Here is an 18,457-nt window from a genome sequence, read left to right as displayed (position 1 = left end):
AAACAGACAATTTCAAATGAAGTTGTCCACCCTCTAAAACGAATTCCATATAACCTCTGTAAAACAAAGTTTGGATCAATTGTCTACATAGGTTAACATATAAAGAAAGTGTAATTGTGCACATCCAACTCCGCAAATTAATTAATGGGCAGAACTGAGATGGTTGGTGAAATATTTTCACTTCTCAATTTGTTATAAAACGACAAACTTACAAAGTTTTAATCTGAGTCAAACAGTCCATTCTCATGTTTTGTTGCACTTTTATCGACTTATACAACTAAGAAGCAAGTTATTCTTGATCTGACACATGCTACGTGACTGACTTCTGATAATTTGCACCATCTTAAGTAAAGATAATAAACCATTTATCCATAGCAGTTGACAACTGTATGAACTACGGTTGGCCAAGTCCAACATAGAGTTAGCATTTGTGCAAATCTAATAAAGCAATTACTTCACTTAATAGCTGTCACTATTATTCACTGACCTGCTGCGGCAGGGGGTCTATACTCTGATTTATTAACATCTTCTTCTTTGCTGTTTTAGAACTTAACGATATGGGAATTCAGTACTGGATCATTGTTTTAAGACATGCAATTACTGCTTGTCAACATGTCTGATTTTCAATTGGGTAAAAACAGATTTTAAGAGAAATCTTCTTGCCTAGGGCAGGACAGATAAATATAAAGTGTATAAGATTCCTCCTTACATAACCCCCAACTCTCCAACACGATCTCCCTTTCTCTAAAGGTATTACTTGTTTCACCAGGCAGCTTTCCCAATCAGAAATGCAAAAAAACCTATTTTTAAAACAAAGGACCAATCAGTTTCAAAATGCAGTTGATATCGAAGGAACTTATAATCATTCAACATCCCCATGCATGAGACCTTTTTGATAATAATTCCTTATCTATCAACAAAGGCAACTGTTTACTGTTTACTACTCTCTTAAAGCATAATATAGGTGGAGTACTTTCCCAAATATAATGCAAACCCAAATCATGTATTGCTAGCTCCAGGTAAAGGGACACAGGGGTCCTGCTGATTCTTTGAAGTTTTTGCCACAGCGCCTGGCACAGTTCATTCTTCTTACTCATTCTTATTCTGTACCAAATCTTCACATAGGCCTATTTCTTAGCTATTATCTGGATGACTTGCCTAAACTCCAATCATATTTGTGCTGGAGATGCATTTTGCATAAGTCAGAATAACTGCATATACACTTTTATCATTATAGTATTTAAGCATACTGCATCTCATCCACAAAGCGCTTCACTACCATAAGTTAAGCTTGGTACCAACTTGGCTGCTATCACTTTTAATAAAGGGGAGATGCTAGGGCCAGTCAAAGATCTTTAAAGGAAGTAAATGCTGGGACCATTGGCATGTCTTTTTTTCTAAGCTTTCTTATTTTGAATTAAACATCCACGTTCATCAAACAATACTCCCAAATCTCTCTAAACTTGAACTTGCTCCACCTGTTCTCCATTTAAATACCATCTATAGTTTTTTATTAAACCTACGGCTGCACCCCATTACCTTCATCTTATTTAAGTTCATTATCAACCAAGTTTTCAGCGAGTCATCTGATAACTTTCATGAGCCTTTGTAACCCAATCTTTGTTTGGAATAAGATCATCTGCATAAAGCATACTAGAAATACTCATCGGCCCTATTCTGGGTGCATGTGAATTAACTGAATTAAGTTCAGTAGATAGATCTGCTAAAAACAAATTTAATAAGTAGGGTGCCAGAACGTAGCCTTGTTTTAAACCCTTATGAGTGTAAATTTTCCTTGACAATACAGTTCCATCCCCAACTCGTATCCTCACCTAGGTATTTGTGTAAAGAAGCTGAATTGCTTTTAGAAGACCAGGTGGAATGCCCCATAATATATTTCAAGAGCAAATTTTGATTCACAGAATCGAAAGCCGACTTAAAGTCGACAAAACATAGACAAATTAATTGCTTCTTGAGGGATTGCTCATTGATTAACAAAGACAAGGCCAACCCCATGTATGAACTCCGTTTGATTTAATGGTACAATTTTACTTTCAAGTGCTAACCCGCGTAATTCACTTAATAATAAACTTGCAAAATATTTTGCGACCACATCTTGAAGAGTAGTCAGACGATAATTTTCCAGTTGGTGCCTATTACCCTTCTTAAATATTGGGTTTATAATTGATCCCGCCATGAACCTGGCCCTATCTGCTGCTGTAACTCACAGTTGTAAATGAAAGGTAAGACTGGTGCCCACAATTCTGTGTTGGATTTAAACAAGGCTTGGGATAACCCATTTGGACCAGGGGTGCTATATTGCCTGGAATTCAGCAGTATTTTTTTAATCTGGCTCTTAGGAAAACTGTCTAGAACAAAATCTTCAGTTTCTAGCCCTCGCTTTCTGCTTTTGTTGTATATAAAATCACCTTCTTCCATCCCAGTTGCCAATTTTTAAAATAGCTCTTATAAGTAATTAACCCACATCTGTTCTGCTATGTTGGAGCTGACTGTAGAGGCTTGGATGTGGTTTTAGCTTATTTATAACCTTCCAAAACTGCCTGAATTCTTTTGTTTTGATAAATATAACATCTTAGCCCCAAAATGATTTTGTACTTTCCTTCTTTCTTCCCATACTGATCTTTGTAAGCACCTATTCACTTTAACAAGAGCACAGCATAGATCTCTATCAGATTGATCTTTCCTAATCCTGTTTTGCATTTGCTTTTGCTCCCTTCTTAACGTAAGGGAAGAGATGGTAAATTTTATCCTACATCTGTTCTCATGCACTGGACCTATTTTCTACTTTTGTTACCAATATATTTCTCAAAAATATCACCCACTGCTTGACTTAGTTACTATATCTGACAGCAAAACCTTCTTTTACTAAATTTTAGACTAAATACTTACTTTGGGCTTCCGTATTGCGAGACCATGTAAGCCTTTGGTAATTTATAGTGCTATTTTCCCCAAACAAGAGGAGCTCATTGGTGATGCTGTACTTTTGCTGAGAGCGCAATCATTTGCTGCCCATGATCACTACTATTCATTTTTCTAATATTAAAGGATATTACACGGCCAAAAGTGTAAGCATAACTACTGTATAATCTGTAATGGAACGTGATGTGGTCGAGTAATAAATCCACTTAGGTGGGCTATCTGATTGATACCTGCCATTTAACACTTGCATACCTAAAAACTCCATGTATTTTACTAGAATGTTTCCCTTGTTTTCATTGTTCTTCTATTAGGGGCCCTTTTTGCTTTTGGGGGCACTGACCATATTTAATCTTGCTGGATAATCTGATATTTGTGCTCAAAATGGTACATCAAATCCTTAGTAAAATCCCCTGCTATCAATATTTTGGGGAGATGTGATTCCTGCAATAGCGTCATTATCGGAGTAAGAAATTCAGAAACTATTGAGCACTTGGTTTTTGTGTTAGAAAGTAAATAGACATTTATTATGTAGAGTGGTGTGTTACAATCATTTAGCCAATTACTCAACTTAATCACTAAAATGTTAATATTTTCTCATTCTACCTGAACCACTTTGCTCTTCAGTGCTATTTCAATGAAGATTGCTAACCCACTCTTTGGACGCCCCTGATTTTTTGTCTTAACTGCTGGTCTAAAATAGCCCACATACCCTGTTAAATCAAGTTCTTCAAGAGCTCATGTTTCTTGGAGGCATACTATCTGATTTCCTTCTAATAAATGAGTGATATCTTTCTTCAGCAATTTCGTCTGTACTCTATACTCCAAGAACTAAGTCTTAGCAAATCATGCCGTACATTTGTAATTTGCTCCCATTAGGTCATGTCCTATGCTTGCCATGTAATGCCTCAGTTTGCCATCCTACATTTACTTATGTACCACTTTTATTCTCCTGTAAACTTAATGGCTGGTGAAACTTGTTGAATTTCTCCACCCTACCACTTGTGGATATCAGAACTGAATGTGTCTGAACCCCCTTCATATGAGGTCACAGTTGATGTTACTTCTGCCAACACAAACGGCACAGGATACGCATCTTTTGTAGGTAGACTTAACTCAGTTCCTCAAGCTGCCATAATATCCTTTTTTCATATTACTGATTGTACCAATAAACTATTTTGCAATGAAACCAAGGTAGCTTCTTGCGTCACCACTCCACTGGGCCAAGAAACTCAATTGACACTATATCGCTCAAGGCCAATTTTGACAGTAATAGTAGTGTTTGCAGTAAGTTCAATATATTCCCCTGGTGCAAAATGTCATGAGAGGCTCTCGTCTCATATGTGGGGGTAAAAATTATTTTGCTTGAGGAAGTCAGCAGTTGAGTAACAAAATACACATTCCCATTTTCTACTGGTGTTTTAACCTGACACATTCTTTCAGTACCTGCAGTGTTTCGCCCATTTCCATCCCAGTATATTCAATTGTGTTTCGTGACTGCACTTACGCTACCTTATTATTACCAGCCCAAGTCCTTGGCCGATATTGATATTTACTGTCTTCACTTCCAGAGGCTATCACACTTTTAGATGCTTCCAGTAGCTGTCCTTTCTGTCCTATATTTTCCCATTCACAAATCCCTTGTTGGGAGACTATCATGTAGAGATAGTGGGGGTCATTGCTACTTTGGCAGTCTTTTCGCAAGACCGCCGAGGTACCGCTGTGCTGAAGACCGCCAGTGGTGGCGGTCTTCTGTGCCGCGTATTATGACCGCTGGCAGCCCGCTGTCCTTTTTCGTACGGAAAGCCGCCAGCAGCCATACTGGCGGACGGCGGGAAAGTGGAGGTTGCTCAACCTTCACCGCCACGTCAGCAGAACACCGCCCACTGAATCACGTCCCATGATTCGGTGTGGCGGTGTTCTGGTGACGGTATTCAGGTGGCAGACCTGCCACCACGGATCCCGTCCCCTCCCAGAGGATCAACGGACAAGGTAAACTGATCGTCTGTTAGGGAAGTGGGTGGGAGGGTGTTGTGTGTATGAGAAATATGTGTGGGTCAGACGGTGTGCATGTCTGTTTGTATGTGTGCGGGTATGTGTTGTCAGGGTGTATGTGTGCGTGTAGGGGTGTGTATATGTGCATGTTGGGGGTCTGTGTGTGTGTAGAGGTGTGTATATGTGCATGTTGGGGGGGTGCGTGTAGGGGTGTGTATATGTGCTTTATGGGTGTGTGTGCGTGTAGGGGTGTGTGTATGTGCATGTTCGGGGTCGGGGTGGGGAGGGGTGTTGTGCCACCTTTGTGGAGTGGCAGGGGGGGTGGGGGTGTGGGGGGAGGATTTGTGGGGTGTAGCGGGGGTGGGGGAGACCCCTATCAGTGCCAGGGAAGGAATTCCCTGGCACTGATAGTGCCTACCGCCATGGATCTCATGGCGGTGCCCAATCACCCGAGATTCATGGCGGGATGCAGGGTCCTGATGCCATTGGCGGTCTAGTGACGACCGCCGGGCTGGAGACCGCAATCTGCAGCCCAGCGGTCTTCAACGCCATGGCGGTCGGCATGGTGAAGTGGAGGATGACTGCAGCGTTTTTTTCCGCCGGCCTGTTTGCGGTCTTACCGCCACTTTACCACCAACCGCCAGGGTCGTAATGACCCCCAGTGTCATTAAAGGCTTATCTACTTCCGTTCTTCTTATTGGAAGATTGTCTGCATTTATTAACTTTGCATTCAAAGTCTTTTTAGGATAACCATCTTGAGACTTTTTTGAAAAATTTGAAAGAGTTTTGCACATTCTATCTCAGGTTGCTCCATTACAAGTGTCAGCTTGCACCTTTTTTCCTCCTTGTGCTGCACATTTAGATCCTCCAGCTACGACTTTACACTCACTTTTATATCTCGCCTGTCCCGTTTTTGTGTAGCTTTGTGTAGCTTTGCAAATGTGTGCCTATACATGTGTGTGTTTGTGTATATATATATATATATATATATATATATATATATAGACACACACACACAAACACACACACATTTACAAGACTACACATATAAAATTAGCTATGGCTTGACCTCCCACCCTGCACCCCCAACCCACCCCCACCCACCTTTCTCTTCTCCCCACTCCATCTCTCTGCTGGGAGCAGACAGGGGACTGTGTTGTCTGACAATAACTGCTAAATTACTTTAATCATCGCATACTTTGTAGGCGTCTGTTAAAGGAGAGCATAGCCTTAACTTATGCATCCCTAGATAATCTGACTTTAGTGCCAAAAACCAGGACATTTGTTTAAAATTAAGAGAAGCGTCGGACAGTCCTCTGAAAACCAGGACTGTCCGTGGAAATCCAGGACATCTGGTCACCCTAGCTGGGGTGTGCTGAAACACGCAGGGGCATTGAGATGCCGAGGCGCTTGGGGTACTGGGCTGGCACGGTGCCACTTCAAGGTGTCCTGAAACGGGTTGAAACGGTTCCTTGTTATGCGGCTCTGCAGCTCCATAGTCTGTTGCGGCCTGTTTGTGCAGCCCTATGGCTTGTAAGCTCCTCCTCCTTGCGCATTTGTTTCCTACGTCCCTTGTCTCTCGTCACTGAAGCCTTCTCTTCTGCCATAGATCTTGCCTTTTCCTACCATTTTTAGGGAGTTTTTAATGGTGGTGCATACCTGCAGAGTTAATCGAGGCTTGCTATACTCAGCTGCCCCGGTTCGTATAGGAGAAGGTGGAGGTGTGTTCTAAAAGATGTTCACACATTATAATTTATTGTTTTAATGGGAGTTGGATGCACAATGACTGTTTAGTATAGATATATGTGTTTCACAAAGTCATGTTTTTATATTGAGTTGTACAGGGGGCACTGTCCGGAAATGTACACTTCACTATGCTCAGTCTTTGGCCAACACTATTAAAGACTTGTGCTTTGCTCGCTGCTACTCCTGGGCTAAATTGTTGGGCTTCCTTGGTGCTGGTGCTTTCAGTCATGGATTCCCTGGGAGAGAGCGTTTAGGGAACACCAGTCTGTTAAGTTAAATTATGATGAATACCAGTTTTTGAAGAAAGAACATGCAAAAACTCCAGTCTTTTACTTGATTGAAAAAATACATCAAGACAACGTTAATCCCCGTGGGCACCCAATAATTTCAGCAATTGGTAGCTCTTTCAAAAATGCATCAAAGTGCATAAATTATTTTCTAAGAGATTGTGTAAGAGCCTTCCCATCTTATGCACAGTGTCTGATATCCCTTGGGGAAAGGATTATGTTCTGATAACTATAGATGTGACAACGCTATATATAAGTATCAGTCACAAGGATGGGTTAAGAGCGATGGAATATTTCTTGAGTACTAGATCATTCAGATTATGAAGACATACTAAAATGTTGCTTCCAATGTTTAAAAGATGCTTGGAAAATAATGTTTTTCTTTTTAATAGCGAGTTATTCCTATGGATCAGAGGTACAGCGATGGGGATCTGCTTAGCCCCCAGATATTCAAATTTGCATAAGGGCTGGTGGGAGAAGCAGGTGCTCCAAGAGAACATCATGTTGAATAGTTTGAAAATGTAATTTTTGGTGTAGATACATTGATGACATTTTTTAATATGGAGGGTTCATCTGGTGGCTGCTCAATGCTTTATAGTATACTGAATAATAACATACTAAATTTGAATTTTACAAGCACTATTCACTTGACGTAAGTAAACTTTTTAGACTTGACTATGTATATCGAGGAATGGTGGCTCAATACTAAAATGTATAGCAAACCAACCTCAGGAAACACAATTCTTCATGCAGATAGTTATCACTCACAACATCTAATAAGGAGCATCCCCTATGGGCAGTGTTTAAGAATTCAATAAAACTGCAGTGAAGGACAGGAGGAGGATCTGGTTCTGAAAGACATGACTCAAAGATTTCGGAAAAGAGGGTACTCATCAGATAGTCTAGAGGAGGCAAGATGTAAAGCAAAAGAGAAAACAAGAGAACAACTGATTTTTGAAAGGAGGAACAAGAGAAAAGGAAGAGAAACATTTTCACATTTGCGACTGATTTACAAAATACAAAAAACAGAAGAGGGCCATTTGTAGAATCATGCAAAACATTTTGGTATTTGATTAAGAGATTAAGGCCCTCATTACAACATTGGCAGTAAGTGCCACTTACCGCCATGCTGACTGCCGCCAACATACCGCGAACGCGGCGGTATACCGCTACCCGTATTATGACCCATACATAGAAATCCACCACTATACAGACATACACACAAGTCCACCAGCCCAAAGGTCAGTGATAAACTTGTGGTACCAAAACCCACACCGTTACACCAACAGAAAGACGCCCAAAGCATCATGACCCACGAATCACCGCCGCGGTCATTCAACCGTGGTAAACCATTGGCGGCACAGACCGCCAGGCTCAAAATACACACACACATACAAAACCACACCACATTGGACTATTCAAACTACACACACCTGACACACATACACACACCACACTCACACACCCACACCACTATAAAACACACACACACACTACCCACAACCTTTTACGACCCAAAGATTTTGACAACTGAGAGAGAGACAAGCCAGGAGCACCCACTGAATCTGAGCCACAAAACATCATCACCCATACACCATCCACGCACCTCACAGCACACACCCTAACACATCACCCCCACACATCCTCACACATATCACTAACACTACACCCATGGCACCACAAAGACACCCCAGATTCTCAGAGGAGGTGCTAAGGGTCATGTGGAGGAAATCATCCAGGTAAAGCCACAACTATTCGGATGCAGCAGACATCCATTGCAAGGAAGATGGAGTCGTGGACAGGGTCAACACCATGGGACAGCACTCAAGTGCAAGAGATGACATCAGGAAGAGGTGGAACAACCTATGGGGGAAAGTACGTTCTGTGGTTGCAAGACACCAGATCGCCTGGATCATGATGACCAACCTGGCCCATCAAGGACCTCTGGACAGTCGGTTACCCAGGCACAGTCCCAACCCACCACAGAGACTCCCCCCTCAGGAAACACCACCACAGCACCCACCCAGTGGGCCCATCCTTCTGTCCCCAGGACACGTCAATCAGCAGTGTGTCCACTACTGCAGGTACCCCACAAACACAGGACGATCAGGGACCTGAGGTCAGTGGCAGTGGGCAGACGGTTCAGGGGACAGAGGCACAGGACAACAGGGAATCTGGGAGGACTGCTGTGTGACAGGAGGAGGACAGGCCCAGGGAACTGACTCTCCACAAGGCACTCACCAACATCCTGGGAGCATACCACCATTCCCAGGAGACCATGGCCCAGATACTGGCCAAGTTGCAGGAGACCCTGCTGCTGCAGGAGGGACAGTACCTGGGGATCAGGGAGGACCTTAGGGACATCCACACCACCCTGGTCGCCATTGCAGGGGTGCCGGCTGACATGGCCAACACCATGAGGAAGGCAGTGGCACACCACCGGGTTCTGACACTAGCCACACCTGCTGACGCTAGTGGACATGAGGCCCGCCACAGCAACAACAGACCACCAGTACCCAACCCCCCTGCAGAAGGAGAACCACCCCGCAAACGGTCTTTGCGATCCAGGCAGAAGCAAGAGAACATTGCCAAGACCCACACCAGGAAATAAGACTCTCCTGATTGTCCTGCTTGTGTCCCACTCTGTCACCCTGTCCGCCTTCAACTGCCATTGCTCCCCTTCCTATGCACCCTTGGACAATGCACCTGTGATACAAATAGACTGGACTCTACCATGGACTTTCCTCCATCACCAACCCAGCCCATTGCAATACCCCCTCCACTTATTAGCACCTAAATAAACACCCTTTGAACAAAATCAAGTATGGGTCTGTCAATTGTTTGACATTTGTATTAGTTTCACAGACTGTAAACATTGCAATTCAAATGTACTGTAATATTTACATAGGTATGACCTGTAGTGGGCAGCAGTAAACACACCAGGAGTCAGAGTGGGACACAGAGATCTGAAAATAGAGATGCCAAATGGTACAGTAGGTGGCCTTGAAAATAGGCAAATCAGGCTGCCATGTTCAATGTCAATCACAAAACTGCAATGGAAGGTGAAGTTACAGTGTTTTACCTTTTTGTCACTGGAAGTACTGTTGAATTAGTGTAGTTGTGTTGTCCACATCTTCTTCCTCTGCCTCCTCTTCCTCACTGTCCACAGGCTCCACCGCTGCCACACGACCATCCCCAGGCTCATCCTTCTGCAGAAAAGACACCTGGTGTCTCAAGGACAGGTTGTGCAACATGCAACATTGATCTGGCACACCTTCTTGGGTGAGTAGGACAGGGATCCTCCTGTCAGATGGAGGCACTGGAATCTGGCCTTCAGGAGGCCAAAGGTTCGCTCAATGATCCTCCTTGTTCACCCATGTGCCTCACTGTAACGTTCCTCTGCCCTTGTCCTGGGATTCCTCACTGGGGTCTGTAGCCATGAGAGGTTGGGGTAACCAGAGTCGCCTGCAAATTTCGAGGTATACCTGCTAGCCACACACTCACCCTCAGGGGCAAACGCACACCCCTATACCTACATCAATTGGGTGGGGACCATGAGCTAGCCACACCTGGTGCCTCTGGAGTTGAGACATCTCATATGGGATGCTGCTATTCCTCAAGATAAAGGCATCATGCACAGAGCCAGGATACTTTGCATTGACATGGGAGATGTACTGGTCCGCCAAACACACCATCTGCACATTCAGAGAGAAAGCTTTTTCTATTTCTGAACACTTGTTCATTTCTCCGGAGGGGGAGAAATGCAATATGTGTACCATCAATAGCACCAATGATGTTGCGTATATGTCCCAGTGCATAGAAGTCAGCCTTCACTGTGGCCAAATCCTTCAAGTGGGGTAATTCGATGCAGCTGCGCATGTGTTTCAGCAGGGCAGACAACACTCTGGTAAGAACGTTTGAGAACATAGGCTGTGACATCCCTGATGCCATGGCCACTGTCGCTTGGAAGGAACCACTTGCCAGGAAATAGAGCACTGACAGGACCTGCACAAGAGGGGGGATACCTGTGGGGTGGCAGATAACAGATATCAGGTCTGGCTCCAATTGGGCACACAGTTCTTGGATTGTGGCCCTATCAAGTCTGTGGGTCAGGATAATGTGCCTGTCCTCTATTGTCGCCAGGTCCACCAGGGGTCTGTACACGGGGATGTCTCCATCTCCTATTCATCCACAGTGGTTGAACTCTAGGGTGAAAAACTGTGAGCAGAAGGTCATATTCACACATATTTCAACATTAATATGCAATTTTTGCATTACAGAAACAGTATGTGAACTCGTAAGTCAGTTGAAGTGCCAATGTCTGATGTGATGCAGTTAGGTGCCCTTGCCTGTGCCCCCCTGAAATGGTGGCTGCCTGACATGTGAGGAAGTGGAAATAAGGTATTTCCGCTGGTGTTGTGCGCAATTGTGGTCAGCAGTCGACAACTGTCGTGCAACACCACATTGGTTATCATTGGGGCTTATGGGTTCCAGGAGCCAATGGCGATGTACGCCGGCGGTGATGGTACGCACCGCTGCGGACGTGACTGCCATTTGCTATCTGTTCACTCACTTGCTACCTGACCTTCAACCGGAGAGGACCTACACTGCAAGTGCTGTTGTGACCTGCAACAATGGCTCGAGTGTCAGGGGAAAGGGCCCCTGCCTTCACTTCGGAGGAGTTAATGAGACTGGTGGATGGGGTCCTACCCCAGTACCTTTTACTCTATGGTCCTCCAGACAAACAGGTGAGTACACTGTGAGCATGATGCATGGGGGATGAATGTATGGATTGCTGTGTGTGTAAGCCTTGTGTAGGGGGGCATGAGGGGTCCTGGGCAGAGTGCTGCATGTATGGTGGTCAATGTATGTGTGTAAGGGGATGGGCATATGGTGGGCCATGAGTATAACAGTCTTGACGGTATGTCTAATACCTTTTCTGCTGTTTATTTTCTGCAGGTCAGTGCCCATCAGAAAAAGGGTATTTGGTGTGCCATCACCTAGGAGGTGTGGACTCTGGTGGTCTTTGACAGGCAGAGCACCCACTGCCGCAAACGGTGGGAGGACCTGCGCCGTTGGGAAGGAAGACGGCAGAGGCCCAGCTGGGGATGGCCTCCCAACGAGGAAGGGGTGCCCGTCATACCCTGATCCCCCTGATGTTCTGCATCCTGGCGGTGGCCTATCTGGAGTTGGATGGGTGCTTGAAGGCATCCGAGCAGCCACAAGGAGGTGAGTACTGTTTCAGAATCATGACTTTGCGCACATTAAGGTATTACCTGGGTGGGGGATGTGGGTTGTGGGTACCCTTAGGTCAGGGCGAACATGGCAGGGTATGTTCAATGATGGGCAAGCTCAGATGCACTGCAACCCCAATAATGTTAGTGGGCATCTACTACTGGGCAGGGTCCTGTGGGTTTCAGGTGTGCAGCTAATGGCATTAGGCATTGTACCCCATGGCCTGCTGACTAACATTGTAACTGGTATTGCATGGCCTAATGCATAGGGCTGTTCCCTGTGAGTTGGGTACGCCAACAGAAGTGATGACCAAGTATATCCTCTGTCTCTCCCCCCTTTTTGTTTTGTCACCCTGTCCTTGTGTACATTAGCATCATCTGGCGGAGGAGCAGAGGCACAGACGACGGAGGGAGCTGCATCCCACATGGGCCTGGAGGCCGAATCCATCGACGGTGAGGGCACCATTAGGACAGAGGGCGAGGGGAGCACCACAATGGAGACAGGAGGGGACAGTACTGACAGCGACACCTCCTCCGAAAGGCAGCTCACTGATGGTGGCGGACTCCTCTGTGCCCACCCCAACTACAGGTACAGCTGCCAACCCCTGTACCAGCACTGCCCTCCCAGCACCCCATCAGCGAGTTTCCCGTGCCCGCTCACATAGGAGGGTGGGCATCTCCTTCGCCCCAGGCACCTCAGACCCTGCCCCAGTCGGCCCTGCTGCCCTCAGTGAGGAGGCTATTACCTCCTGAGATCCCTCTCTGTTGGGCAGCCAACCATACTGAATGCCATCAAGGGTGTAGCATGGCATTTGCAACAAACAAATGCATACCTGGAGGGAATTCACTCTGGCGTGGTGGCCCAACAGAGAGCATTCCAATCTCTACCCAACTCATATGTCCCTGTTTCCAGCCTACCCCGTCCATCTTCCTCTGCCCAGTCCCATTCCTCTCAACCCCCACCTATCCCAAGCACACCTTCAGACCAGCAATCACCCAAATCAACACACAGAAGTGGCTCAGGCAAACACAAGCACAACACTTTATCCCACAGGCACTCACGCAAGCACCATCCACGTGCAGACACACCAACATCAACTGCCTCCACTGTGTCCCCTCCTCCTCATCGTCCACATCCCTCCCAGTAGCATCTCCACTCACACCTGCATGTATTACATCCTCATCCACTACCTCCATCACCAGCACTCCTATCACTACACGCCCCTCACTGGCAGTCACCACCCCTATATCCATGCACATATCCCCTGTGTCCTCTCTCACTGTGTCTGTGACCCCTCCTCCCAAAGTACACAAACGCAAGCACTTAGGCACCCAACAGCCATCCACCTCACAACAGCATCCAGCCCATGCACCTGCACCCAAACACAGCAGACTGACACCTCCTACAACCACTCCCTCTTCCTCCACACCCAAACCTTCACCCTCTTCCCGCCCCAGTGTCCCTAAGTAGCTTTTCCTCTCCACCCTTGACCTATTCTCTCCCCCTCCCCCCATCCTTCACCTCAGGCCAGGGTGGCCAGAACCCAGCCCAGCACCCCAGCCACCCAGTCCATGGCCACTGTGGTTTCTGCAACAACTGCAGGTGTGAGAGGCTCCAAAGATGCACCCGTCAGCCCAGCCACTATTCCAGCACCACCTGCCAAGGTCAAGAAGGGTCCGCCACTTAGCAAGGGCAAGAAGGGGACAACAGGCAGCCATGGGAAGGAGGCACCACCAGCCAGCAAGGGCAAGAAAAAGACAACAGCTGGCAGAAGCAAGGAGGCACCACCATCTGCCAAGGGCAGGAAGGGGCATACAACACCAGCCATGGCACTTCAGCCATCTGAGGCTGCAGGTGAAGGCCTGGAGGCTACCACCACCACTGCCAACACCTCCACCTGCACAGCGGCCAGCACCGCCACCTCGGCCAGCACAGCCACATGCACTGCCGCCAACAGCACCAACTGCCAGAAGAAGCAGCCCCAGTGGGCAGCCTTCCGAGGCTGCAGGTGAAGGGCTGGAGGCTACCACCACTACTGACAGCACCGCCACCTGCACTGTGGCCAGCACCGCCACCTGCAACGCCACTTACACCGCCACCTGCACCGCCACCTGCACCGTGGCCAGCATGGCAAATGCACCGCCGCCAGCAGCACCACTGCCAGCAGCAGCAGCCCTAGTGGGCAACCGTCCAAGGCTGTAGGTGAAGGCCTGGAGGCTACCGCCAGCACTGACAGCACCGCCACCTGCACCACAACTGCCATCCACTGAGCAGCCATCACCGCCGGCGAGCAATGTGTAGTGGTGACTACATGGGCTGCAGTGCGTCCTGGCCCTGCAACACCTGTCGGTGTGACACTCAGGTGAGAGACTGTGACCTTGCCCCATCCAGGATGAAGCACACTGGGCACAAGTCCCCCTCCAGAAACAGTGGAAGAAGGCATCCACTCATCCCCTCCTTGCCCCTGCAGTGTTCCTTCCGTATTGAGGCATGAGTCAAGTGTGGCCTTGGCCTATGTACTATGGCCACGGGCATTTTGGAGTGGGCACTGTCCCTCCTTTTGCATATATTGTACATACTGTTTATTGTTTAAGGACGTACATATCTAAAACTGTACTATTGAACTAATTTTACTCTATTCCTTTTGTCATTGTGTTAGTCCTGAGGGTTACAGGGTGTATATGTAATGTTATTCCATCTGTTTGTGTGTATGGTGTTGGGGTGGGGGTGTTGCGTGTTGCGTGTGTGTGTGTCACTCTCTTTTTCCTCCACCCTCCCTTGTGTGCTAGTGCAGTACTCACCGCTGTCGTCTTCGCCGACGTTCGTGTTCCTGGTGTATGAGAAGGTATACCAGCATTGGAAAAAAGTGCAGCTCGGGCTCCATGCCGTCGTGGTTCTTCCATGAGTGTCGAGAGGTGAGTTGTTTCCCTTCAGTGTTCTGTTTCTGCTGTGCTTTTGATGGCGTATGTACCGCCCCGGAAAAGCTGGCAGATAGGTGTGTTGTAATGCAGTGGGCCGTACATTGTCTTCTGCCTGGCTTTTGGCGGTTACCGCCGCAGTGTTTTTTGCTACTGCCGTGGTGGTCGGTGTGTTAATGTGGCTGTTTGTGTTGGCGGTTTTCCGCCATGGTCATGATTCAATTTTTTTTACTGTTGCCCTGTTGGTGGTGTTACCGCAACTATAACACCAACAGCTAGGGTTGTAATGAGGGAATGATACCATAATGGGAAAAGAAGAACAGGTGTGATTTTCAGGAGAGCTAAGGCAATGAAGGGCAAACAGTAAAAAGCTCTCCATAATGTATTAAGAAAAAGGTACAGCTTGGAGATACAAAACATTTAGAGAAATGTGAGAAGTACACGGCTTGCCAACATGGCATGAATGCAAACTAGTTTATGCCTTCACTTTCCAAAATGAAAATAAATCTTTTTACTTGCAAAACGGAATTTGCAATTTATATCCTACAGTGCACCTGTGGGAGGCACAACGCTTCCTGTACACAAAGGTATTTTACAACACATAAGAGCTGTTAATAATAAGGATAAATCTTATCTGGTGGCCTGCCATTTTGAAGTGGAAAGGTGCAGGACTGATATATTATGTTGTCAACTCAGTACTGTGGAACATTAGAGGTGTGATAGGGGAAGAGGGCTTAGACAATTGGAGTCTCGATACATCATTAACCTTAATACAAAAACCCATGCTGGCAAGAATATAGAAGAAGATTTGCATACCCCCCTATAAAAAGGAGTGAGCAAGGACATAGATTAGGTCAGTAGTGCAATCATTCACTTTCCAACAGTTTGTGGTAGGGGTAAAGTTTTTTAATATCTTTTAATGATGGATTTAAAAAGAAAATCTTTGGCACTGGAGCACTTTAGGTGGAGCACAAATAGGATTAAAGACAGAAAATTGGGTACCAACCAGTAAGAACAAAAGAGGTGAATATTTGTGAGAATAATAGGGTGTATTTTGTGATGAAGACAAAGTAGATTGAGATAAAACAATAGATCAATATCAATGTGATGTGAATACATAGCATTTGAGAACTGTGTCAGCACACTTGGGCTTGATGTAGTGTTAGATTTAGTTCTTCTTGGTGTTGTTTTTGTTGATCGCACGGGGCAGGGCACACATGAGACACCCCAACTGGATTACAATAAGAGTATGGCACCACAGGTGTAATTTAGTGGATAAAGGCAATCATAGCTCCACAAGTAGCAAGTGCCATTAGTTAATTAGGATAGGGAGTCAGTAAAATATTGTAATGCATGCAGCACTTTAAGAATTGCTACGAGAACCACAAATATGATGTATGATTAAAAATGAATGCCAACTGTATTGTATATTAATTCATGACTTTTAATAAATTGATGAAATTAAATATGGTAATGTCAAATGTAGATAGTCATGGTTACTGCAAAATATGGCGTGACACGATGTGCTATAATCATGTGAAATATTAAAGGAACATAACACACGTATGTGAAAGAACAAAACATATTTTAGATTGTAGATGAGTATTGTATGCATTTTTCTCTTTAGAATAGCTAAACTTGCATTGACTCAGTTCATGTATATAGACAATCATAGCCACACAAGCAGCATGTCCCATCAGTAAATTAGGATGGTGAGTAAGTAAAGTAGTGTAATGCATGCAGCACTTTAATAATTATTAAGAGAACCGATAATATGACGTTGCACCATACATGCAAGTAATGCATGTATGTTGTAATTTGTAATAATTCATGGCTTGTAACAAATTGGTGAAATGAAATATGATATTATGAAATGTAGATAACTATAGTTACTGCCTAATACGTTGCAACACCTAGTGCTATAACCATGTGAAAGATGAGAGGAATATGGCACCTGGATGAGAAATATCAAAACATATTTTGAGTCTATATATTAGTTCTGTAAGCACTTTGCACTTTAAAATGGCTAAATTTGTTTGGAGTGTGTTTGTATGTTCTGAGGGTTAAATACCTATATAGCAGGATATAATAGTCTGTCTTCTATGCACATTAAGGTGCTCATTACAACCCTGGCGGTTGGTGTTAAAGCGGCAGTAAGAGCGCCAACAGATATTGGAGTGGGCCTGGTGGAGAGTGGGTTCCCTTGGCCTGTCCTCCCCCTGTCGCACAGCAGCCCTCCCAGTTCCCCTGTGTTCCTGGGCCTCCGTCCCCAGGACCGTGTGCCCACTGGCAGTGCCCCAGGTCCCTGTTGTTGTTGGGGTGGTGGGTTAGCCTGGGCTCCCTGTAGTGGTGGACACACTGCTGATTGATGTGTGCTGGGCACGGAGGTATGGGCCAACTGGGTGGGTGCTGTGCTGGTGTTTCCAGAGGGGGGAAGCTCTGTAGTGGCCTGTGACTGTGTGATGGGAACCGACTGTCCCGAGGTCCCCGATGGGCTGGGCTGGTCATCTAGATCCAGTTGGACAGAGGTGCTGTCATCACTGTGGGCCTCTTCTGTTGGTGGGGTGGACATGTGTGGACCCTCCTGTCCGGTGACACTGGGTAGGGGTCCTGCAGGGGTATAAAAGGATGTTCATTACATCTGTGTGTGCTATGGTGTGCAATGGGTTGGTGACCGTGTACCCCAGTGCTTGCATTCCTGTGTGGGACCTTGTGTGATGATGTTTTAGGGGATTGTATGGGTATGCGCAGTGGCCATGCTTTAGTGATGTGTGTCCATGCTTTGTTGTTGCATGCAGTGCTTGGTGTTGGGATGGGTGCTTTGTGATGTTGGGACATTTGTGAGGAGTTGGTGTGATGGGGGTGAGGGTGAGGGTGGGGGTATGTGATGGCATGCAGGTAGGGAGGGGAATGTAATAGTTAAGATTTGACTTACCAGAGCCCATTCCTCCACCTACTCCTGCGAGGCCCTCAGGATGCAAATTCGCCAAGACCTGCTCCTCCCATGTTCTTAGTTGTGGGGAGGAGGTGGGGGTCCGCCGCCAGTCCGCTGAACCGCAAGGTGGTGTCTTGAGACCACGGAACGCACCTTCCCCCGTAGGTCGTTCCCCCTCTTCCTGATGTCATCCTGATTTCTTGGGTGTTGTCCCACTGCGTTGACCAGGTCCACTATTCTGCGCCATAGCTCCATCTTCCTTGCAATGGAGGTGTGCTGCACCTGTGTTCCGAATAGCTGTGGCTCTACCTGGACGATTTCCTCCACCATGACCCTGAGCTCCTCCTCCAAGAACCTGGGGTGTCTTTGCCATGCCATCGGGTGGTGTGGGTGATGTGTAGGGT

The sequence above is a fragment of the Pleurodeles waltl genome, chromosome 9 (genome assembly GCF_031143425.1).
Source record: "Pleurodeles waltl isolate 20211129_DDA chromosome 9, aPleWal1.hap1.20221129, whole genome shotgun sequence".
Lineage (NCBI taxonomy): Eukaryota > Metazoa > Chordata > Amphibia > Caudata > Salamandridae > Pleurodeles > Pleurodeles waltl.
This window is presented reverse-complemented; position numbering follows the sequence as displayed.